The following is a 23,958-nucleotide window of genomic DNA, read 5'->3' as shown; positions in this document are numbered from 1 at the left end:
GGCTTTGGTGAACATCCAGGTTTTAAGTTCCTTTCTGAAGGTTTTTAGGTTTGGTTGAGTTCTTACTTCTGTTGGGAGGGTGTTCCAGAGTTTGGGGCTGCAGAGGGATATGACTCTTTCACGGGTTGAGGTTAGTTGTTTGGAGTGCGTAGGTGGGATTTTATTTTATTTTTTTTTATTTTTTTTTTATGCTTTTCAAAATTCACAGCAAGCCATCACTTACTTACAGAAAAGAAAGGAAATCGCAATATTTTACATCCATTCCATATTATCCAAAAGAATAACCTTGTCTAATTCCAACATTACATATTACATTTCACACAGAAACCTTTGAGTGGAGGCAGAAACCCAAAGGAAGAAATTTAAGGAAAAACATACCATGTAATTAGGGATGTGAATCGTTTTAGGACGATTAAAATTATCGTCCGATAATTTTAATATCGTCTTAAACCGTTATGGAACACAATACAATACAGATTCTAACGATTTATCGTTATAAATCGTTAGAATCGTGAGCCGGCACACTAAAACCCCCTAAAACCCACCCCCGACCCTTTAAATTAAATCCCCCACCCTCCCGAACCCCCCCCCAAATAACTTAAATAACCTGCGGGTCCAGCAGCGGTCCGGAACGGCAGCGGTCCGGAACGGGCTCCTGCTCCTGAATCTTGTCGTCTTCAGCCGGCGCCATTTTCCAAAATGGCGCCGAAAAATGGCGGCAGCCATAGACGAAAAAGATTGGACGGCAGGAGGTCCTTCCGGACCCCCGCTGGACTTTTGGCAAGTCTCGTGGGGGTCAGGAGGCCCCCCACAAGCTGGCCAAAAGTTCCTGGAGGTCCAGCGGGGGTCAGGGAGCGATTTCCCGCCGCGAATCGTTTTCGTACGGAAAATGGCGCCGGCAGGAGATCGACTGCAGGAGGTCGTTCAGCGAGGGTTCCGGCGCCTCGCTGAACGACCTCCTGCAGTCGATCTCCTGCCGGCGCCATTTTCCGTACGGAAAATGGCGCCGGCCATACGCGTATGGCCGGCGCCATTTTCCGTACGAAAACGATTCGCGGCGGGAAAATCGCTCCCTGACCCCCGCTGGACCTCCAGGAACTTTTGGCCAGCTTGTGGGGGGCCTCCTGACCCCCACGAGACTTGCCAAAAGTCCAGCGGGGGTCCGGAAGGACCTCCTGCCGTCCAATCTTTTTCGTCTATGGCCGCCGCCATTTTTCGGCGCCATTTTGGAAAATGGCGCCGGCTGAAGACGACAAGATTGAGGAGCAGGAGCCCGTTCCGGACCGCCGCTGGACCCGCAGGTTATTTAAGTTATTTGGGGGGGGGTTGGGGGGGGTGGGGGATTTAATTTAAAGGGTCGGGGTGGGTTTTAGGGGGTTTTAGTGTGCCGGTTTTTCGATTTTTCGATTTTTCGATTTTTAACGATGTTCCGGCGAGGGATGGGGTTCGGGAGGGTGGGGGATTTAATTTAAAGGGTCGGGGGTGGGTTTTAGGGGGTTTTAATGTGCCGGTTTTTCGATTTTTCGATTTTCGATTTTTAACGATTTTTAACGATTTTTCACGATATTTTACCCCCCCAAACGGCAACAATACGATTCCCTCCCCCTCCCAGCCGAAATCAATCGTTAAGACGATCGAGGACACGATTCACATCCCTACCATGTATTGCCTTAACGTAGCAAAGGTATTTATCTATTTATGATCCAAGAGTTAATGTTGTTGTACATCGGAGGGGAGTATTACTCTCCTAGCGTTTAAGAAAGATTTTAACTGTTCAGGGTATATATATTTGGATAGGAATATACCATTTAGTTATGAGGAGAGACAGAGTGGTGTTTGTTCAGTTTTCAGCTCCCTCATGTGGCAGCTGGCAATGGTAGTGTCCCCAGTGCTTTTCTAGAGAGAGCACCATTTTGCTCTCATGGATCCTTTTTGCTTTCAAGGAGGCAGTATGTCTTAAACTGTGGTCTTATTTACCTAAGTCTTTAAGCTCCAAAGAGTTTCTGTCCACCCTCTCAGTCCACTTATTTGAGTTTGAGTTCTAAATCCTTTAGGGCTGAAGTAAGCTATTTTGAGTTTATGTCTTAAGCCAAGCAGGAGATATCTTCTTAGCAAAGGAAGCTGAGATCATCAGAATGACCTTCCCTCAGGATGACTTTCAGTCATCCTGAGGGAAGGAAAATGGCGAGAGAGGAGATGGACCACATCAATGGGCTATGAGAATCTACTGAGGAAGAGAAGGAGAAACAAGGTGTCACCATTTATACTACAGGAGGAGGTAGGAGGTAAAAGATTTAGCACATTTAAAGGAAACATTTGGATGCTACATTAGGAGGGAAGCCTCATAACTTGCCCCATATTCCAATGGGAGGGTGGAATCAAGTAACTGAAAGAACTAATTGAACTGGAGAAATATCTGAATCTTAAGAAAGACAGAAGTCACAACTTACTAGATATATTTTGTACCAGCTTAAACGTGAAGTTCACAGCTGGAAAGACTGTAAAACTCATCATTGCACCTAATTAGTTAAAGAGAAAAGTTGGAAACCATCAAACAACTCTCATGTCTCTTACTAAACAGTGACTTTGTTATCCTCTAATGCTGAGATTATTAGTGCTGTATGCAAGAGACTAAACTATGGGAAAAGTAAAGAACAATGTGAGGGCCTTAAAAGTAAACTTTCCCTCACACACGAAACCTCGCAAAACAAATCTAATGAACCTAGATGTTGCGATCCCTCCTGTCGCTGCGCCACAGGAGGCATCTTACCTTTTCCTCTGGAGGCCGCTCCGAAGCCAGGGCCTTGCCTGCGAACTATCCAGGATTTGCTCCAGGGCCTGAGAGGCCTCAATGTTCTTGGGGCCTGCCTGTGGCTTGCTTGGCTCTGCTTGGACTTCCTGGTTTGGGCCACGCCCTCTCCCTAGGGGCCGGCCTGCAGCACTCCTCCTCAGTTATAGGGCCAGTGAGGGGCGGTCCAGGTGTACTCCTTCCAGGGAGTTGCCTGCATACAGCAGTATAAAAGGACCTTCACTTCAGTTCCTGTTTGCCTTCAGATTGAGTCTCACAGTCATCTGTGTGTCTTCGTCGATCCAGATCCTCCGTGGTCTTCGCTTGTCTTGATGGCTCCCTGTCCTGTGTCTCTGCCTGTTGCCCTGATGTTGGTTCCAGATGTTCCTAGATGTTTGTTCCTGTTCCAGTTCCTGATGTCCCAACTTGCTTCAGACTGCCAGGAGTGCAGTATCCCACTTCAGACTGCCAGGAGTGCAGTAACCCGCTTCAGACTACCTTATCTTCCCTGCGCTCATCCCGTTCTCAGCGTGGTCCGTGACCAGCCTCCTCGGGCGGTGTAGGGCACGCAGTGGGACAGGGTGGTCCGCAACCAGCCCATTGGGTCTGCCCATGTCGGTGGGCTGAGTAGGGCGCCCTGAGAGACCGTGCCAATGTCCTTTTGCCCTAGTTCCTGTCTTGTCCATGATGTCTTCGTCTCAGCCCTCGTCCGTGATGTCTTCGCCTCATCCCTCGTCCGTGATGTCTTCGCTTCAGCCCTCGTCTGTGATGTCTTCTATGTTCTAAGGACTCTGTCTGCCCTCATCCTCTGTCCAGCCTGCCGTCCAATGCCGTTACCCAGCGGCAGGTCCGAAAGGGCTTGGAACAGTCGGAGGACCGTTCATCAATCAACATTGCATTGTTGGTTGTCTTGGGCGTGCAGGTCCAGCTGAGGGTCAGACCCTGTTCTCTATTCCTTGCTTCAGCTAGGCCTTGCCTGGTACTCCATGCTCGCACCAGCTCACCTCCCATGGTGTGACTTGGGGCTCCTTCCTGGGTCTTGCCGTGGCCCAAGGGCTCACCACACCTGCTTTAGAGGCGACCGTGCTCCTCGCGCTCGCAACAGAATCCGAAGGCCTCCAAGCCCTCAGTTCGTACAGCAGCCGGAGGACGCACTTGCAACACTAGAACAATGTTCAATTAAATGAAAGTGAGAGAGATGGCCTCTGGAACCGTTATCTGGTTCCCAAAAATATTTTATTCATCAAATTCAACTGCACATCCGCATATTTAAAATCAGATCACATTGTAACCCAAAATACAAAATATCAAAAGAGGTTCTTACACCTCACTTTTCCCCACAAATGTTCAAATCTTCCCATCCCACTGTATCTTCAAAGGTAATCACCTTCCTTTTCTTTTCAACAGCCACAGCTGTATCTAGCACAGAGGCCTCAATGTTTCACCATCTGCTTGGCTTCATCAGGGGGAAGCTACATTCACTTGTAGCTTTAAAATAAAAACACACCACGTCACCATCATCTCTCTTACACAAACCACCCCATAAACACCAACTATATGTTTCAACATCTTATATAAAATTATTTTCCAAAACTTACATTATCTTAAAATTCTTCACGGATACAACTTACTACCACATTTTGAAGCTTCTTAGTCTGTACTCTTAAATAGTAGATCTCTGCAGTTAACAGATTCAAAAGCATTTCACCATTTACAATCACCATTTACAACACACATTTCTACAAAAAAGAAAGAGAACTCATTGCACCGAACTTACCAAATCCGTCTTTCATCAGGTTTTCACCATAATCATTGCACCACTGCTGGCTGCTACCAATTCCAATTCAAAGTTTTCAAAACGCCTCAGGTGCGCACTAGATTTTATCCACCTCTAATCTCATCCGGGCACTTGATCACTCTTACTCACCACATAAACCACACCCTCATGAGGCCGAAATTTAAAAGCCATTTAGGCAGCTAACTAACAAGCTATCCATCTAAGTTTTGCCATATTCAGAAACTTATCCATCTAAATTATAGCTGGATAATGACTTATCTGTCTATAATTAAGCCAGACAAAAAGAAGCATTCCTGTGGTGTTCTGAGGAAGCCAGAGTTATGTGGCTAATATAGCTGGCTTTCAGTTATAGCCTGCTAAATTAGCCGGTTAACTTTATTATTTAATTTTTTGAAAGTGCTTATATACCACTTATATTGAAACAATTCAATGCTAAGCAGTGTACAACTCAGTGTGCCATTACAAAGCATATAACAATATAAATATAGCATAAAACATTCAATAAAACAAAACACAGAAGGAAGAATGTAAAATAAAAGCAAAGACTTCAGAGCACGCCTAAAGCTATCCAGCATTTTGAGGCTGGATAATTAGCTATTTAACCAGATATCTTCAAAGATGTTCAGTTAAGTAGCAGTAGCACCAACCAAAAAAAAAAAAAAAAAGGACAAATTGTCTATTTTGGTTAAAAGAGTACTACAATATTGTTATACAGCAGCTATAAATTGATAAGCAACTTTGACCAAGCTAACTAATAATAGAATATATATTGCTATTAGAGTATGGTTTATTTATTTAATAACATTTGTATAATAGCTTTACTGATTAAAAATCACCCAAAGTGATTACTTATTAAACACTTAAGTGGATGCCTGATTTTCAAAAGGATTTGCAGGCTTAAAACTGGATTTTACATGTATAAATTCACCTTTCCCATGTAAGTAGGCTTTTGAAAATTGCTACTAGAGGATGTTAGAGATGTGAATCGTGTCCTCGATCGTCTTAACGATCGATTTCGGCTGGGAGGGGGAGGGAATCGTATTGTTGCCGTTTGGGGGGGGTAAAATATCGTGAAAAATCGTGAAAAATCATGAAAAATCGAAAAATCGTAAAATCGCAAAACCGGCACATTAAAACCCCCTAAAACCCACCCCCGACCCTTTAAATTAAATCCCCCACCCTCCCGAACCCCCCCCCCCAATGAGTTAAATAACCTGTGGGTCCAGAACGGCAGCGGTCCGGAACGGGCTCCTGCTCCTGCATCTTGTTGTGTTCAGCCGGCGCCATTTTCCAAAATGGCGCCGAAAAATGGCGGCGGCCATAGGCGAACATGATTGGACGGCAGGAGGTCCTTCCGGACCCCCGCTGGACTTTTGGCAAGTCTTGTAGGGGTCAGGAGGCCCCCCACAAGCTGGCCAAAAGTTCCTGGAGGTCCAGCGGGGGTCAGGGAGCGATTTCCCGCCGCGAATCGTTTTCGTACGGCAAATGGCGCCGGCAGGAGATCGACTGCAGGAGGTCGTTCAGCGAGGCGCCGGGACCCTCGCTGAACGACCTCCTGCAGTCGATCTCCTGCCGGCGCAATTTTCCGTACGGAAAATGGCGCCGGCCATACGCGTATGGCCGGCGGCCATTTGCCGTACGAAAACGATTTGCGGCGGGAAATCGCTCCCTGACCCCCGCTGGACCTCCAGGAACTTTTGGCCAGCTTGTGGGGGGCCTCCTGACCCCTACAAGACTTGCCAAAAGTCCAGCGGGGGTCCGGAAGGACCTCCTGCCGTCCAATCGTGTTCGCCTATGGCCGCCGCCATTTTTCGGCGCCATTTTGGAAAATGGCGCCGGCTGAACACAACAAGATGCAGGAGCAGGAGCCCGTTCCGGACCGCTGCCGTTCCGGACCCGCAGGTTATTTAACTCATTGGGGGGGGGGTTCGGGAGGGTGGGAGATTTAATTTAAAGGGTCGGGGGTGGGTTTTAGGTGGTTTTAGTGTGCCGGCTCACGATTCTAACGATTTATAACGATAAATCGTTAGAATCTCTATTGTATTGTGTTCCATAACGGTTTAAGACGATATTAAAATTATCGGACGATAATTTTAATCGTCCTAAAACGATTCACATCCCTAGAGGATGTTACATTTCCATGCACAGCTCCTTTGCAAATTCACCTGATAGGTTTGATATGGTATTTGGAGTGGGTTGTTATTACTCTAATATTGCACATGTTATAAACGTAGGGTGGAGTATTTTTTCCGGAACACTATGATTCATTTCTGCTATACTAGAAGTGTGGTGGATGAGTGTTCTGTTTTTTATTCTGTTATTCTATAATAAAATTATTATTTTCGGTATCCTTAAGGGACGGATTTCAATTAATATTTGAATTGTGGAAGCACCACTTTTTCTTTTGTACATTACGATTGTATAGCTGGTGGTAGGAGTATTCCCTTTCTGTACTCTTTACCAAGTGTCTATCCTTGTTTTCCGAACTCTGCGATGCTTCCTGTTTGATTGTGCAATATTATACCATGAGAAGCATTAAGCCTCCCTCATCAGAATCTTTTTTAACCTGTTTTGCATATTTCCACAGAAGTTTCATGTGTAATAAATCAGTTTTTCATGCTAAAATGCCCTATCCCAGCTTAGTGAATGACCCCCTTAGATTGTAAGCCCTCTGGGGACAGGGAAATATCTAACGTTACCTGAATGTGATTCGCTTTGACGTGCTTGAGGAAAGTGGAATATAAATCCAATAAATAATTCCTCCCGTCTCCACTCCTCCTGCCTATGCTGCTTTACTCTGGCTCCTCCCTCCCCAGTGCCTCTCCTCCTGTTATGGCCCTCCTTACTCTCCCTCATCCCAAGCAATGTGCTTACCACGTGCACTCCTGCCACTGCTGCTCATCGTGCTTTTACCCGCCACATCCGGAAACTCAGAGACCGGACCAACATTTACAAGATGAGCCCTCAAAGCCTTCACGCAGACTTGCAGCCATAAAGACAGAGGTCGGACAAGTGGATGGACACAACCCAAGCAAGGAAAAGAAGCAAAACACAAGACACCAGGAATCAAAAGCAACTGAGCCTCCTCTTTGAAGCTGTGCTCTGCCCAAAAACCTAACCTCCTTGCCTATTCCAGAGTCCCCTCCCCTGCGTTCACAGCAGGTTTGGCATTCAGAACTCAGTACTGGAGCATGGAGGAGCCAAGCACCCATGAACAACTACAGGAGTTGTTTTTGCTTGAAAACTGGTCAGTGGTGCATGGGGAACAAACGTGTTTTTTTTTTTTTTTCTGGGGAAGAAGCTATGCATGTGTAATAAAAAAATGTAATTATGTGTAGAAACGTTTCTCCCCCAACTCAGCTCACTCCCCAGAGCACCTAGCTTTACGGTGGGGTTAACTCTAGCAGTGTTATGAATCTAAGAGGCTATATTTAGTAGGGGTGTGCATTCGGATTGACCGCATTAGTAAAACGCAACTCATATTTTTTTTTACTTAAAAAATTGATTCGACATAAACGATCGGATTTCCCACATATCGAACATAGATATGTTCGATATGTGGGAAATCGCGATTGTTGAGCCAAAATAAAAATATAAACCCCCTCACCCTCCTTAATCCCCCCCCCCCCGACTTACCACAACTCCCTGGTGATGGAGCGAGGAGTGAGGACGCCATTTCTGCAATCCTTGGCGAGAAGCATGTGACGTTGGCGGCACGTCGAGTGACGCCGGCGTCACGTGATTCCCGGCTCGTTCGCGCCGGACGGCTCGTTCGGCCCAAAAAGAACTTTTGGCCAGCTTGGGGGGGTCAGGAGGCCCCCCCAAGCTGGCCAAAAGTTCTTTTTGGGCCGAACGAGCCGTCCGGCGCAAACGAGCCGGGAATCACGTGACGCCGCGTCACTCGACGTGCCACCGACGTCACATGCTTCTCGCCAAGGATTGCAGAAATGACGTCCTCACTCCTCGCTCGATCACCAGGGAGTTGTGGTAAGTCTGGGGGGGGGATTAAGGAGGGTGAGGGGGTTTAAATTTTTTTTTTGCACATATGTACATATACCCAACTCATTGGATTTTTTTTATGTCCATATTGGCCGCAAGTGGGACCCCCTTTCGGACATAAAAAATATGAACATAAAATTTTGCTCTGCACATCCCTAATATTTAGTGGGCTCTGCCGGGGCTAATTTCAAATCCAAAGATCTAGGTAACTAACACTGATCTTTAAAAACAGCCTTCCCATAGATAATATATCCTGAAGTTGAACAATGGCAGAAAAAGATCAATTACCACCCAACCCAGTGGCTCAGTGACAGGGCTGTGTATTTCCAAGCAGAGGATCAGGACTTGAGTTCCATGTCGGGTCTTTCACTCTCCAAGCCGGCCCAGGCTGAGGATGCTCTGGAAGCAGTGTGCACAGTCCCTGGGGTGGGCAATCTCGCTCATCATGCAACAGTAATGCCTGTTGGCTGCATTTAGGATTTAGGGTCCAGAAGGAGCCCATGAATGATGCCCGCATGTCCCCCTGCTCCCCACTTTGAGAAGTGTCACAGCGATAACTGTGCTAAATGAGTTAGGAAGGAACAGAAAATAGAGGAGAACGCCCTGGATAGTTGAGAATGAAGAGTCACGATGTCAGATCGGAGCCTCAGTTCCAACTGAGCTGTAAGCCCAAAAGAGCAGAAGGAAGCTACCAGTGTCTCCCCCCCCCCCAAAAAAAAAACAAAACAAACAAACAGCTAGGTTACTTTGAAACAGATTATGTGACAGTGTGAACAGACAGAGCATGAAAATAATGGGAAATGATATATATGTTGCTCACCCTTACTGTGAATTCCCACTCTGACATATTCGTAAAAGCGAGGCCCCCTTTAAGACTTCCACAAATCTTACAAGTCATGACCAGGAGTCGCTGGTCTGCATTTCCAGAGCTCTGAATAAAAGGCTGTGGAAGGGCCCTGGGCTTATTTGTTTGTTAAATGAGGAATCCTGGAGTTGCTGAGAAGCAAACAAGGTGCAAGAGGAGCACGTGCCCATCCACCCTCCTGTGTGAAGCTTCTACCCCGTGGGAAGGAATTCCACCTGAAGACAGCAAGGACTACATTTGCAAAATCTTGTGTGCACGTGCACACACACACACACACACACACACACACATGAGCACACACTCATACACACATGCACACACGCGCACATACACACACATGCACACACACACACACTTACACACACACACACATACACACACACACGCACACACACACACACACGCGAGCACACACTCATACACACACACACACATACACACACATACACACACACACACGCGAGCACACACTCATACACACATGCACACACGCGCACATACACAGACATGCACACACATGCACACTTACACACATACACACACACACACGAGCACGCACTCATACACACACACACACATACACACACATGCACACACACGTGCATATACACACACATGCACATACACACACATATACACACACACGCACACACATGCGAGCACACACTCATACACACATGCACACACACACACACACACCCGCACGCACACACGAGCACACACTCATACACGCATGCACACACACACACGTGCACACACACGTGCACACACACACACACACACACGTGAGCACACACTCATACACACATGCACACACACGCACATACACACGCACACACATGCACACTTACACACACATACACACGCGCGAGCACACACACACACATGCACACACACACACATACACACACACATGCACACTTACACACACATACATACACGCACATGCACACACACACACATGAGCACACACTCATACACACATGCACACACACACACATACACACACATGCACACACACACAGACACACACGAGCACACACTCATACACACATGCACACACGCACACATACACACACATGCACACACATGTGCACATACACCCACACACACACATACACACACACACACACACGATCACACACACACACACACACATGCACACACACACACACACGAGCACACACTCATACACACATGCTCGCACGCACATATACACACACATGCACACACACGTGCACATACACACACACACACACGAGCACACACTCATACACACATGCACACATGCACACACATGCACACATACGCACACATACACACACACACACACACACGCACATACACACACACACACACACACACACACACATCCACGCGCACACATACAAGTGCACACATACACACACAGAAAACCAAATTGAACTAATATTCACCTACAGGTTAAGGATCTGAGCTAAACGACACTATTGGATTGCAAGTTTCAATAATCCACTCCAGTGCTAGCAGAGTATTCTACATTACATTTTGTGAAAATAGTGTTAATTCATGCATATTTATACTAATGTGAGTTACTTATTTTATCTGATTGCCTGAATAAAATGTCATCTGATGCAATTCCTTTACTGTGTTGATTGTTTATTGTTACTGAGTGCCCTAATCATTGCATGCTCAGAAGGAGACAGATTGGATTTGTTTTTCTACAAAATGTTTCAAAGAACAGCCCTGGTAAAAGTGAAGAGGTTGCTCTTTGATGTTGCGTTTTCCTCTCCTCCCTGTATCTACCTCTTTACCCTTGGAGAGCTTCAATTGAGAAGTGAGAGAGGGTTACAGGTGAATCTCAGAGCTTACCGGATTAGACTGCTGGCAACATTTTGAAGCAGCAGAGCAGAAAAAGGTGAGAAGGAAGTAGACAAGCAGCAGTGTGAGAGTCTAAAATTAATCATGACTTAGGTAACATCTGTGCAGTCAAAATGGAAAACAAAGAATTCATCTTAGCAATAGTCAAAAGTTGTTCAGGCAACTTTCATTGTATTGACAATGCAATATAAAAAAAACATTTTGAGAAAGAAATCACTATTTCAGAATAAAGAAGATATAGAAATATGAGATTGCACATGTGTGAAGATGTGGAAAATGATTGCGTATAAACAGAAAAAAAAGGGGGATTTGACCTTGTTCAGAATTGATTATAAGTGACTGGCAAAATCCTATGTCATAGTAAGGTAGAGAGTGGATTTGGAGAAGCTTGTGAGAAGTGTGTGTAGTAAAGCAGAGAAGGAACTGGGTATCTTCAACATAAATTTTTCTCTCTAAAGAGAGAAAAATTGGAAGTCACCCAAGGACTGAAACTAGTGGGATACCAATTCAAAGAAAAATGGTAAAGATGTAAAATCAAGAAAATGTGGAAGGAATGAGAAGATAATATGAAGACACCCAGGACCAGCCTTCACCTCTCATGCCCATCCTCTCACACTCAGACATAAAGAAAGACAATAAAGACATATCACACGTGCTTGGAGAACAAAGGCTGCACCTTTCCCAAGCCAACTTAGCATAATTTATAATACAAATAAGCAATCCCCAACTGGCTGTGCTAGCTTAACCTCCACAGCCTAACAAGATAAAACTACTCCCAGGTCACCTGATCTGTAGGCCACCTCAATCTCAGACCCCCGCCACAGGCAGCTAAGAGTCCACCATTCACAGGGCTGAACCCAGAGACATCACAGTGCACCAGGGACATCACCAAGCCTTCTGTGGTACTAAGTATCAAACAGAGCCTGTAGCTACACATGTTCATTAGAAAGCCCATACCTCCCATCTCCCACCCAGAAGCAGGGACCACCTCATTAATTCACAAGATCCAAAACATGCCAGAGCAAAGGCTGTTCTAAATAAGAGCGTTTCGTACTTTGATATACAGACATACACTAACACCTGACATAACTCTAGAAGACCGGCATGAGTAAATAGGGACTGCCAATCCAAAACCACTCCTTTCTTCCTAGTCCAACTCACCAGCAAACATCACACAATAAGGCCATCCAGGTGCACGTGCAAAGAAGATCCCAGTAACGTGGGCAGAGATGCTTGCTTTGGATATACCAGACCTGCGCACTAAAGCAATATAAACAGATAACAGCTCATGCCGTACCAGACCATCCATCCAACCCTTCCCAGGCAGAAACTCCCACATCTTGCAATAGTGATTTCTTTGCTTCAGTGTTTACTAAAGAGTATGTTGAGGAGATACCCGTTCCAGAGAAGGTTTTCATGGGTAATGATTCAGATGGACTGAACCAAATCACGGTGAACCTAGAAGATGTGGTAGGCCTGATTGACAAACTGAAGAGTAGTAAATCACCTGGACCGGATGGTATACACCCCAGAGTTCTGAAGGAACTCAAAAATGAAATTTCAGACCTATTAGTAAAGATTTGTAATCTATCATTAAAATCATCCATTGTACCTGAAGACTGGAGGATAGCTAATGTAACCCCAATATTTAAAAAGGGCTCCCGGGGCGATCCGGGAAACTATAGACCGGTTAGCTGACTTCAGTACCAGGAAAAATAGTGGAAAGTGTTCTAAGCATCAAAATCACAGAACATATAGAAAGACATGGTTTAATGCAATAAAGTCAGCATGGCTTTACCCAAGGCAAGTCTTACCTCACAAATCTGCTTCACTTTTTTGAAGGAGTTAATAAACATGTGGATAAAGGTGAAGCAGTAGATGTAGTGCACTTGGATTTTCAGAAGGCATTTGACAAAGTTCCTCATGAGAGGCTTCTAGAAAAAGTAAAATGTCATGGTATAGATGGTGATGTCCTTTTGTGGATTACAAACTGGCTAAAAGACAGGAAACAGAGAGTAGGATTAAATGGACAATTTTCTCAGTGGAAGGGATTGGGCAGTGGAGTGCCTCAGGGATCTGTATTGGGACTCTTACTTTTCAATATATTTATAAATGATCTGGAATGAAATACGACGAGTGAGATAATCAAATTTGCAGATGATACAAAATAGTTCAGAGTAGATAAATCACAAGCAGATTGTGATAAATTGCAGGAAGACCTTGTGAGACTGGAAAATTGGGCATTGAAATGGCAGATGAAATTTAATGTGGATAAGTGCAAAGTGATGCATATAGGGAAAAATAACCCATGCCATAGTTACACAATGCTAGGTTCCATATTAGGTGCTACTAGCCAAGAAAGATATATAGGCGTCATAGTGGATAACACATTGAAATTGTCGGTGCAGTGTGCTGCGGCAGTCAAAAAAGCAAACAGAATGTTGGGAATTATTAGAAAGGGAATGGTGAATAAAACGGAAAATGTCATAATGCCTCTGTATCGCTCCATGGTGAGACCGCACCTTGAATACTGTGTACAATTCTGGTCGCCGCATCTCAAAAAAGATATAATTGCGATGGAGAAGGTACAGAGAAGGGCTACCAAAATGATAAAGGGAATGGAACAACTTCCCTATGAGGAAAGACTAAAGAGGTTAGGACTTTTCAGCCTGGAGAAGAGATGACTGAGGGGGGATATGATAGAGGTGTTTAAAATCATGAGAGGTCTAGAACGGGTAGATGTGAATCGGTTATTTACGCTTTCGGATAATAGAAAAACTAGGGGGCACTCCATGAAGTTAGCATGTGGCACATTTAAAACTAATCGGAGAAAGTTCTTTTTCACTCAACGCACAATTAAACTCTGGAATGTGTTGCCAGAGGATGTGGTTAGTGCACTTAGTATTAGTACAGCTTTGTTTAAAAAAGGATTGGATAAGTTCTTGGAGGAGAAGTCCATTACCTGCTATTACTTAAGTTGACTTAGAAAATAGCCACTGTTATTACTAGAACGATAACATGGAATAGGCTTAGTTTTTGGTACTTGCCAGGTTCTTATGGCCTGGATTGGCCACTGTTGGAAACAGGATGCTGGGCTTGATGGACCATTGGTCTGACCCAGTATGGCATGTTCTTATGTTCTTAGATGGTGTATTGAAATCCTCTGTGTTAACTGTTAACCACGCTTTTATTTTAGGCCCATCAGTGTGTGGGGTTTCACAATGCAGCATGTGTATGTTAATTTTATATGCTGTATTAACGTTCAGGCTAAAAACTGTTTTTTGCATGAGTTTTATTGCATAGCACCAAAGATATCGCAGCTGAGCAATGGTTACTATGCCTTCTTCCCGGGGACTATGAATCCTGTTGCTACATTATCCTCAGCCCTGGCCAGCCCAGGGAACAGAGTCCTGAACTGGGAACTAAACACAGGTCCTCTGCATGGATAATGTGAGCTACCAGGGATGGCCCTCTCTGTTTACTCCTGAAAGCCATTTCTGTCTGGTTGATGTGCATTTACAGTAGCTTTATTTGTTTTATCCATTTCAATTTATAGCAATTGTCTCAGGGATTTTGCAAGGATTTGCACTGCTCTGAGGGACCCTTTTGATTTTACTCTGTTTATCACTGACCTTTGCTAACCTCTGGAGAACTGGCCATCCACTGTACTAACTATGGGGAGGCCACAGGCCAGATGTTTCATCCATATGGCTGTGATTTCTGATTTAGTCCATTAGTTTGCAGTTTTGATGGGATGCGCTGAGACTGACTGAGTCTAGCAGAATGTGGATAAAAGGAATTTATTGACTTAATTTAGAGCTCTATTGCCTGTATCAGATCTCTTTAGACTCTGCTAGAATTCTTATTTCTACAATTTAAGTGTTAATCACTGAATATCTCAGTGAGAGAGGGCAGTAGGCTATTTAAATACTGTTATTTCTCCTTTACTTTAGATTTCCTTATGCAATGTAACGTTTTAAGGTAGTGTGGATGTTGTTAAATACTTCCTGACATGCATTTGTATGGCAATCTTTGTTGACACAATTTTTTTTTTAATTTTCCTGATCACTGCTCTGTATCTGCAGGGCTTCACTGGCTGTGCAAACATTTATAAGCACATTGACTGAGACTGAAGTTTTAACGTCTCAGTACTTGACTGGATGTGACTGAATCTATGCATCCTGAAGTGAATTCTAATGAGAGATTCTATTATGACCTTGGTCCTTGCTTTGATGTGCTTTTCTTACTGAACTGTATTGATAATTCTATACCATTAAGGAAAAGGGATTTGTATTTCTTTTTCTAATAAACATGAGACTGTAAGCCTTTTTAGGAAGGGGGATGAAATCTTAAGACTAGAGCTGGTCTTCACAGTTTCTTACAGTCAAAGACTAACACTTATCGCTTAATTTTTAAATATATTTTAACACAAACTCCTTAATCCTAAAGTGGAATAACCCTGTGGTTGACCTCATCAGGTTTTTGGGCTTGGAAGTAGATTGAGAATAATTTATATTATTTTTTTTTCCTGACAGCTTCCTAATTCCATAAAGCATCAAAACTAAACCTAAATCTCCTACACCACAGAGCCCATCTCTGCTGTAAATCCTGTCCTGCAGGCATCATCTTGCTTGCCACATGTTCTTAGGGCTTGTACTGAAAAATCTCACACCAAATAAGAAAAGATTTGTATATTTTTTCTCACTTGGTATTACTAATGGTGGTCTTTCAATAAACCCTACCTTTTCCTCCTCATTGCTGGACCTCTCTACCATCATCATCATCATCATCACTGTCAGAGAGCAACCAGAAAAAAAGAGAGCTTCACACATAACTGTCTTCTATCTCCTCACCTTCATGTGACCTTTTCCTTTCTGGATCTTCTGTGCTCACTCCTTCTCAGAAGGGCGACCAAAATGATAAATGGGATGGAACAGCTCCCCTATGAGGAAAAACTAAAGATATTAGGCTCTTCAGCTTGGAGAGGAGATGGCTGATGGGGGAATATGATAGAGGTCTTTAAAATCATGAGAGGTCTAGAATGGATAAATATGAATCAGTTATTCACCCTTTTGGATAATAGAAATCTAGGGGTCACTCCATGAAGTTAGCATGTAGTACATTTAAAACTAATCGAGGAAAATTCTTTTTCACTCAACACACAATTAAACTCTGGAAATTGTTACCAGGGGATGTGGTTAGTGCAGTTAGTGTAGCTGGGTTTAAAAAAAGTTTGGATAAGTTCTTGGAGGAGAAGTCCATTACCTGCTATTAATCAAGTTGACTTAGAAAATAGCCACTGCTATTTTAAGCATCAGTAGTGTGGGATATACTTAGTTTTTGGGTATTTGCCAGGTACTTGTAGCCTGGATTTGCCACTGTTGGAAACAGGATGTTGAGCTTGATGGACCCTTCATCTGACCCACTATGGAAATTTCTTATGTTCTTATGAATGCATATCAAAATTTTGACTACCGAAGATGGCTTCTTAGCAGAAAGGACTTGGTTTGGAGCTCTCCTTTTTTCTTTGTTACTCTATTTCCATGATACCTCACACAATTGGTAAGGCGAAATTTTGGGAGTCAACCCCAGCTACTCCCCAACTTGATCCTTCTCAACAAAATATTGTAAGGTTTATAACCCCAACATTGGTAATTTTGCTGGTTGATGGTTCCTTGGTCAGCAAAGCCATGGAGCAACTGGCCCCCCTTCCAGACCCTGATACTACCTTAAGTCCCAGTGTACTGATCACTCCACCAACTCCATGATAGTTACCATCCAAGGAACAGCCTTTGCAGCACTATGGAATTGGTCAGAGCCCTAGATCTGCAGCTTCTGGGGAAGCTCTTTCCATGAATAATGCAAGAACTCTGGATAATTCACTGGGAGTGTCCACAAAAGCAGGAGAGTTTGTTACTCTGGTGCTAGCAGCAGAGAGCACAATGGGTCTATAGTTGCAGGTCTTGACCCCGAAGTAGAACACTGATGATTCTGGAGGCATTTTGTAGCCTCCCAACAGTCAAGGTTTGGGCAGCTCTTTCCTTTACCTTTCTTTGGAAAAACCATTGACTGTTGTTTTAGACTTAGGGGGTCATTTATCAAAGTGCTATATGGCATTTTCGCATGCAAAAAATACCTTAATGCATGCGAAAGCACCATAACATTTGGTGCGATGCAAATGAGAGGATATTTTGGCCAAGTGGGCTGGGATCACAGTTTTGCAAAGCCATATCACACAGCTTAATTACCCCTTTTTTATTAAGCCATGTGATAGGGCTTTATCACAGTTGCAATTTTCACACATGGGGAGGGAGAGAGAGAGAGAGAGGGAGACTAGCCATAATGTCATCACACTAGATTGATATTTATAATCTCTATGGGAGGCGCACCTAGTCACTCGAGGTGAGGTTTAGGTATTAGTGTAGGGGTTAGGGGCCAATTTGACATTCAAAGTGAGATGTACGAACAGAACAGTACTCTTTTGTAAAAATTTGATGACCTTTGGAGTGAGAAAACTCACCCAAAATGTTCTCTCAACCTAGCTTGATGGACTCTCTATCAAGCTAGGTTGAAAGAATGTGAGGTCTCTCTCTCTCCCCCCCCTCTCTCCCCCTCCCCACTCCTCTCTCCCCCATCCCCCTCCTCTCTCCTCCCCCTCCCCCTCTCTCCCTCCCTCTCTCTCAGAAATTCATCAATTCTGGCACTTATCACAAAGTGTGAAAAAGTTATCACAATTTGTGCTAAGATAGCACTTCACATACGTATTAGCATACATTACAATAAAACACACCCCTTTTCCTATCACATGCAATGTTTAGTGCATTTTGATAAATCCAGGCCTTAGTTTGTCCACTCTGATGACATTAGAAATATCTATCTCCTCTCTGGTGGCAGCTATGGTGAATATTCATAATCACAATTAAGGCTCTGAACAGTTACTGGTTCAACATAGGGAAAAAATAAGAGCTTTTGGAAGTCAAATGGAAGCTTGCCATAATGTGCAAGCAAACTTGATTAGTTCTGAAATGACTAACTCTCAGAAATTAGAAAATATTGAGAATATTCTTTAGTATTTAAATTTGAGTCTTGAACGTTCCAGTCTGTGATTTGCTTTCTCCAACTGATCTCTTCAAGAAGTATATTTCAGATTCTTATTGCTGCTATGCCTACAATAGCTATGCTTTTTTGTTACAATCCAATGCCCCATTTCAAAGTCCAAACTTGAATTTAACCTACATTTCAGAATCTTCAGCTGATCAATCTATTACCAATAGATTACTAGAGGAGTACAAATCTACTCCTCTAGTTATACTTTTCATCTATTATAATGCCTACAAATCTTTAGTGATGTCAATTTTACTATGAATACCTCAGAATGTTTCTGTAACACCACCCTCCTAAACCCCCCCAACATTCCAAAACCCACTCCGATGCAAAGTGCCCCTCTAGAGTGGTACATATATAGAGTGTCAGACTGATTCTATACAGAGGTTCTATCTTTCTCTTGCTCTCTCATATGTATTAATCAGCAAGCAAAAAACAGTAGGGATGTGCAAAGCCTAAACCTTTTGGTTCGGGCTTCGTTTTCGGCCCACCGTGGGAAATATCATATTTCTACGGTTCGGGCCTTTGAAATTTGGGGGGAGCTGAATTTCGGGTTAGTGCGCACATTGGCAATTTCCACAAGCTGTGATAAATTTATTGCACTTGCACTATCCGCTGAATTCTACATCTTTAGCCACAACACCCTCCTAACCAGACTATGTGAGATTGGACTAGACGGCACCACAATCAAATGGTTCAGCACCTACCTAGCAAACAGATCATACAAAGTCACCTTCAACAACAAAGAAACAAAACAGTACCCCCTTCCACACGGCGTCCCCCAAGGATCATCTCTGTCCTCCACCCTTTTCAACATTTACATGCTCCCACTTTGCAAACTCCTCACAGACCTGGACCTACAATACTTTATATATGCCAATGATGTCCAGATCCTCCTCCCCACGAAAGAAGACCTCCAGAACACCCTCCTACAATGGAACACCATCATGACTCAAATAAAAAAACTCCTAGCACAAATATCATTCACCCTTAACCACACAAAAACTGAAATCCTACACATCTCCAACCACATGGAATATCCAAGACCATTCCTCCAATCAAATCCTAAGCCAAATTGTCACAACTGTAAGAGACCTAGGCATCACACTAGACACCGAACTCAATCTAAAAACCTTCATAAATACTATAATAAAAGAGGGCTACTTCAAACTACAAGTCCTCAAAAAAATCAAACCCCTACTACTCACTCAAGACTCAATACTCCAGGCCCTCATCCTGTCTAAACTCGACTATTGTAACTCCATCCTCCTAGGACTTCCAGCTTCCACCCTCAAGCCACTCCAACTATTACAAAATGCGACTGCCAGATCCCTCATTAACAGCAAGCGCTCCACACACATAACCCCCATACTGAAAGACCTACACTGGCTCCCCATCACACAAACAATCCAGTATAAAGAACTTACCCTCATACACAAATCCATCTACAATGAAAAGTCTGACTGGCTAAAGGACACCCTTCATCCATACACCTCTCAAAGAAACCTACGTTCTAAAAACACTGGACTACTCTCAATCCCCTCCATCAAACTGGCACACCTCACTTCAACGCGAGAACACGCAATTTCAATAGCAGGCCCCGCACTGTGAAACCATCTACCAACAAACCTCCAAACTGAATCCTCTTCACAGAACTTCAAGACAGCCCTAAAAACCTGGCCCTTCCGAAAAGTCTATCCCAACAACAATTAACCCACACTACTCAGATCCAACCCTTTTCCCTCCAAGAGCTCTCATAAACCAACAAGAGATCTCATAACATCTTGAACAAACAACATACATCAACAATAACATTTAGCTATGTTAATGCAATGTTAAGAAACATATTTCTTAACATTAGATGAGAAGTTTGTTAATCAATGTTTATAATGTTATAACTGTTAAATCAATATGTAGTTGTGTTTTTTAGAATGTTACAATGTAAAGATAATATGACCGCCATCGCATTATCACAAAAGTCATCATGTAAACCGATGTGATACACATGTTTAATGTCGGTATATAAAAATAAATAAATAAATAAATAAAATAATATTTTTTTAGGGATGTGCATTCATCCTAGTTCGGGGACCCTGAATCCCGAACAAATTTTTCCCGTTAGTGCATGCTAACCCGACAATGAATTTTTCATGAAATTTCAGGAAAAATTTGTTCGGGATTCATGGTCCTCGAACCAGGACGAATTACGCAATTCTGTTGAAATTGCCTAATTCATCCTGAACGAATGCACATCCCTAAAAAATTGTGCAAGTGCAATAAATTTATCACAGCTTGTGGAAATTGCCAATGTGGGAGCAGGGTAATTAGGTTAACTAAAACCCTTTTTTTTTATCGTGGGCACTATTGCTGCTATATTTATAGCATTTTGATAAATCTAGGGGTGAGTGTGATTGATTTTCAAAATGATGTATCAACATAAAACCCTGTTTTAAGCGTATAAGTGATATTTTGAAAATCAGTCAGGGCCCAGTCCATGTAAAAGCATGTACATATATTGATTTGGAATGTACTTTTATGTTCATTACAAAGAGGTTTTCAGGAGGGGGGGGGGAGGCAGAGTTGGGGTGAGGAAACCATTAAAATGTGTACCTTAATTTTCAAAATTAGGCACATAAACCTGCAGCACACACACATATTTCCATCTTCTCCAGCACTGCTGGCACTGATTCCATGCACACCCAGGCCAGGAACTCTCAAAGCAGACGTATGAGCATAGAAAATGCAGCCTAAAGGATGCATCTACTTTATACATGCAAATTTTAGTTCTACCTGGATCGCTGAGAATTATCCTCCCCATCATTTTAGTGGTTTTATTAAAACTTTTTATTGATACAAATTTCAGTATTAAACAACCAAAACAGTTGTTAGAGAAAATGCAAAGAAAACAAAATACCAAGAAAAAAATAACAATTCAATATAATAATAAAATCAAGGCATACTCCAGTCCATTACTAGAGGAGGAGCTTTAATATATCAAAGCTCAATAAAAAATGACACTGGACATAGCTGTAGATGCACATTTTTTAATGCATGAATTAGGGAGATTGATATACAGGAGAAGAAGCCACAGTCAGCAAACATAACCTCCAAGACTGAGTCATAATTTGCCTCTTCAATAAAGGAGCACACTAGGAAGGAGCTTCCTAAACCCACTACCTTCCCTGCCTGCCTTTCCCCCTACTAATCTCAACCTCTAAAACCCCCCTAACTAACCTACATTTGTTTTTTACAACTTACCCGCTCTATCATACAGCAGCAAGTTGCGCTTACTGGTCCAATCCCAATGCATGGGCGGGATCCCGGACTGCCCACGGCCCACCTGTGCCCCACTCAAACCCCGTCCCCAGTCTGCACCGTTTTGCCCAACCGATCTTCGGCGCACGTTGCCAGGCCACACGCGTACCTCCCGATATCTGCACACATAAGGCTTTTAAAATCAGGTCATTAATGTTTAACAAGATTGTTTTTAATTATTGTTATTTATCTATGCATGATGTTATATGATTTATGAATCTGCAAGTAACTTAGGGGGTCATTTTTCAAATCGCGTTAGGGCCTTATCACGGGCATTAGGGCCCTAACACCAGCGATAATGCCATAATGCACGTGATAAATAATGCATACACAATATGCATATGCAAATATGAAAAATGTAATCATGTGAGTGGAGTAAATGAAAATGAGGGGGTGCTTAATGTTGCGTGTGATAGCATAACACATGATATCGTGGGATTTAACACTGGAAATAACTACCCCTTTTTTCCTGGCATTACACCCGAACCAGGATTTGCGATATTTATCGCATATCCCATTTCAGGTGCGGGTGGGGGAAGGAGAGAGAGAGAGAGAAAGAAAGAGAGAGAGAGAGCGCACCTCTGTGGAAGCACACATATTAGTCAGCTTCTTATACCACTGTAAGAGGGGCCATTCTGAACTCGGGTCGAGGTTTGGTGGTGGCCTAGGTTTTGGGGTGCATGGAAGGTACACAAAGATGAGGTTTGTGCAATGTACTCTCGACCTAGCTTGATGCGGTATAGAAATGTTCTTACATTTTAAACAAATGCAACAAATAGGGTTTGTTTCATTTTGGGTGCCCTCAATTAATTTCGTGGGCACCTGAATAAAATAAATTGCCCTTGTTGCATTTTGCACAATCATTTAAAATGAATGCACATCCCTAATATTTTAGCGTAATACGGTATATAACTGTATAAGCCTCTCCTTTTGCCTGAGTTTGTCATGTTCCTCTGTTAGACTTATCACAAATCTGCTAGCACAGTATCCTGCTGGAAACAGACATGGACAATTAAGTTTTCAGGCTAAACTACAGTGAAAGATTTCATTCCAGCTTTAGCTAAGCCCTTTGGTAACTTTGCTGATAAGAAGGGCGGAAAAAGGTTCAAATGCATGAATCTGAAGTAGAGATGTAAATCTCCTACACAGTTGGCATTTGGTTAGCGGAGAAAGAAATGCTGAGCCATGAGCGACATCAAACTGGCTTTTCTAAATGGGTGAGGAAAGGGCTTCTCTTTCTTTATTTGAGCGCTGTACCGTCTCAAGTACTTTCGATACAGTCACGTCAAGCTTGGCAGTTTATAAAGCAGAGAAAATTTAAAATCCCAGTTCTGTAAATGTATGTCTTTTGTTGTTGTTTCAGTTGTGAAAACCCTTCAGTTAAAAAAGAAAAAACACAGTCAGTGGAAGTGTGGAGTAGTCTAGTGGTTAGAGGAGCAAGCTGCATGCCAGGGGTCAAATCCCACTCCTTGTGATCTCCTCCCATTGCAGCACCTACAAATATAGGGCTTCATTTACTAAGCTGTGTTAGGCTATTTACTGCATTATTCTGCCCCTGGCACCATGAATAAGCTGACTGGCATGCTAATCAGCTCATTACTAATCCAATGCATGCAATCAAATAACATAGCTTGCCTCAAAAATTTCAAGTTATGCAGTTTGCTTCCTAGTCACCTACATCTCAAGAGCTGTAGCTAACTTCTCCCCCAGGAGCATCAGGATGCCAATGTAACTGCCTAATGCTTCCAGGAGGGTGGAAAATGTCCAGGGGATCTCCATAGTCATTCTCTCTCCCCTCCCCCCCATATAGGTGCATACACACCACCACTGGAGGCGGGAGAAGAAGCGAAACCAAAAAAAGTTTGCAATTTTAGAACTAGCAGGCTCAGGGTCCCCACCCCCCACCCCAACCTAGGCAGTGAACAAATTCATGAAATTCCTGCTAAGCCAGGCTAGAGCAACTTCTGGAATCCATTGGATTGCAAGCATCAAGGCAGCGTGGTTTTACTAGAGGTGGGTCTTTACCAATGAATCTGATTCGTTTCTTTGATTTCATGACCAGATACTTGGATTAGGGGAGAGGGCTAGACGTAGTGTACTTGGATTTCACGAATGTCTTTGACTTGGTCCTGCATAGGCAACTTATAAATAAATTGATCATAGTGGGCATGAGCCCCAAATTAACTGATAGTGTTAGATAGAAACTGCTTGAATTGAATGTGACAAAGG

Source organism: Rhinatrema bivittatum, chromosome 1 (assembly GCF_901001135.1).
Source record: "Rhinatrema bivittatum chromosome 1, aRhiBiv1.1, whole genome shotgun sequence".
Lineage (NCBI taxonomy): Eukaryota > Metazoa > Chordata > Amphibia > Gymnophiona > Rhinatrematidae > Rhinatrema > Rhinatrema bivittatum.
This window is presented reverse-complemented; position numbering follows the sequence as displayed.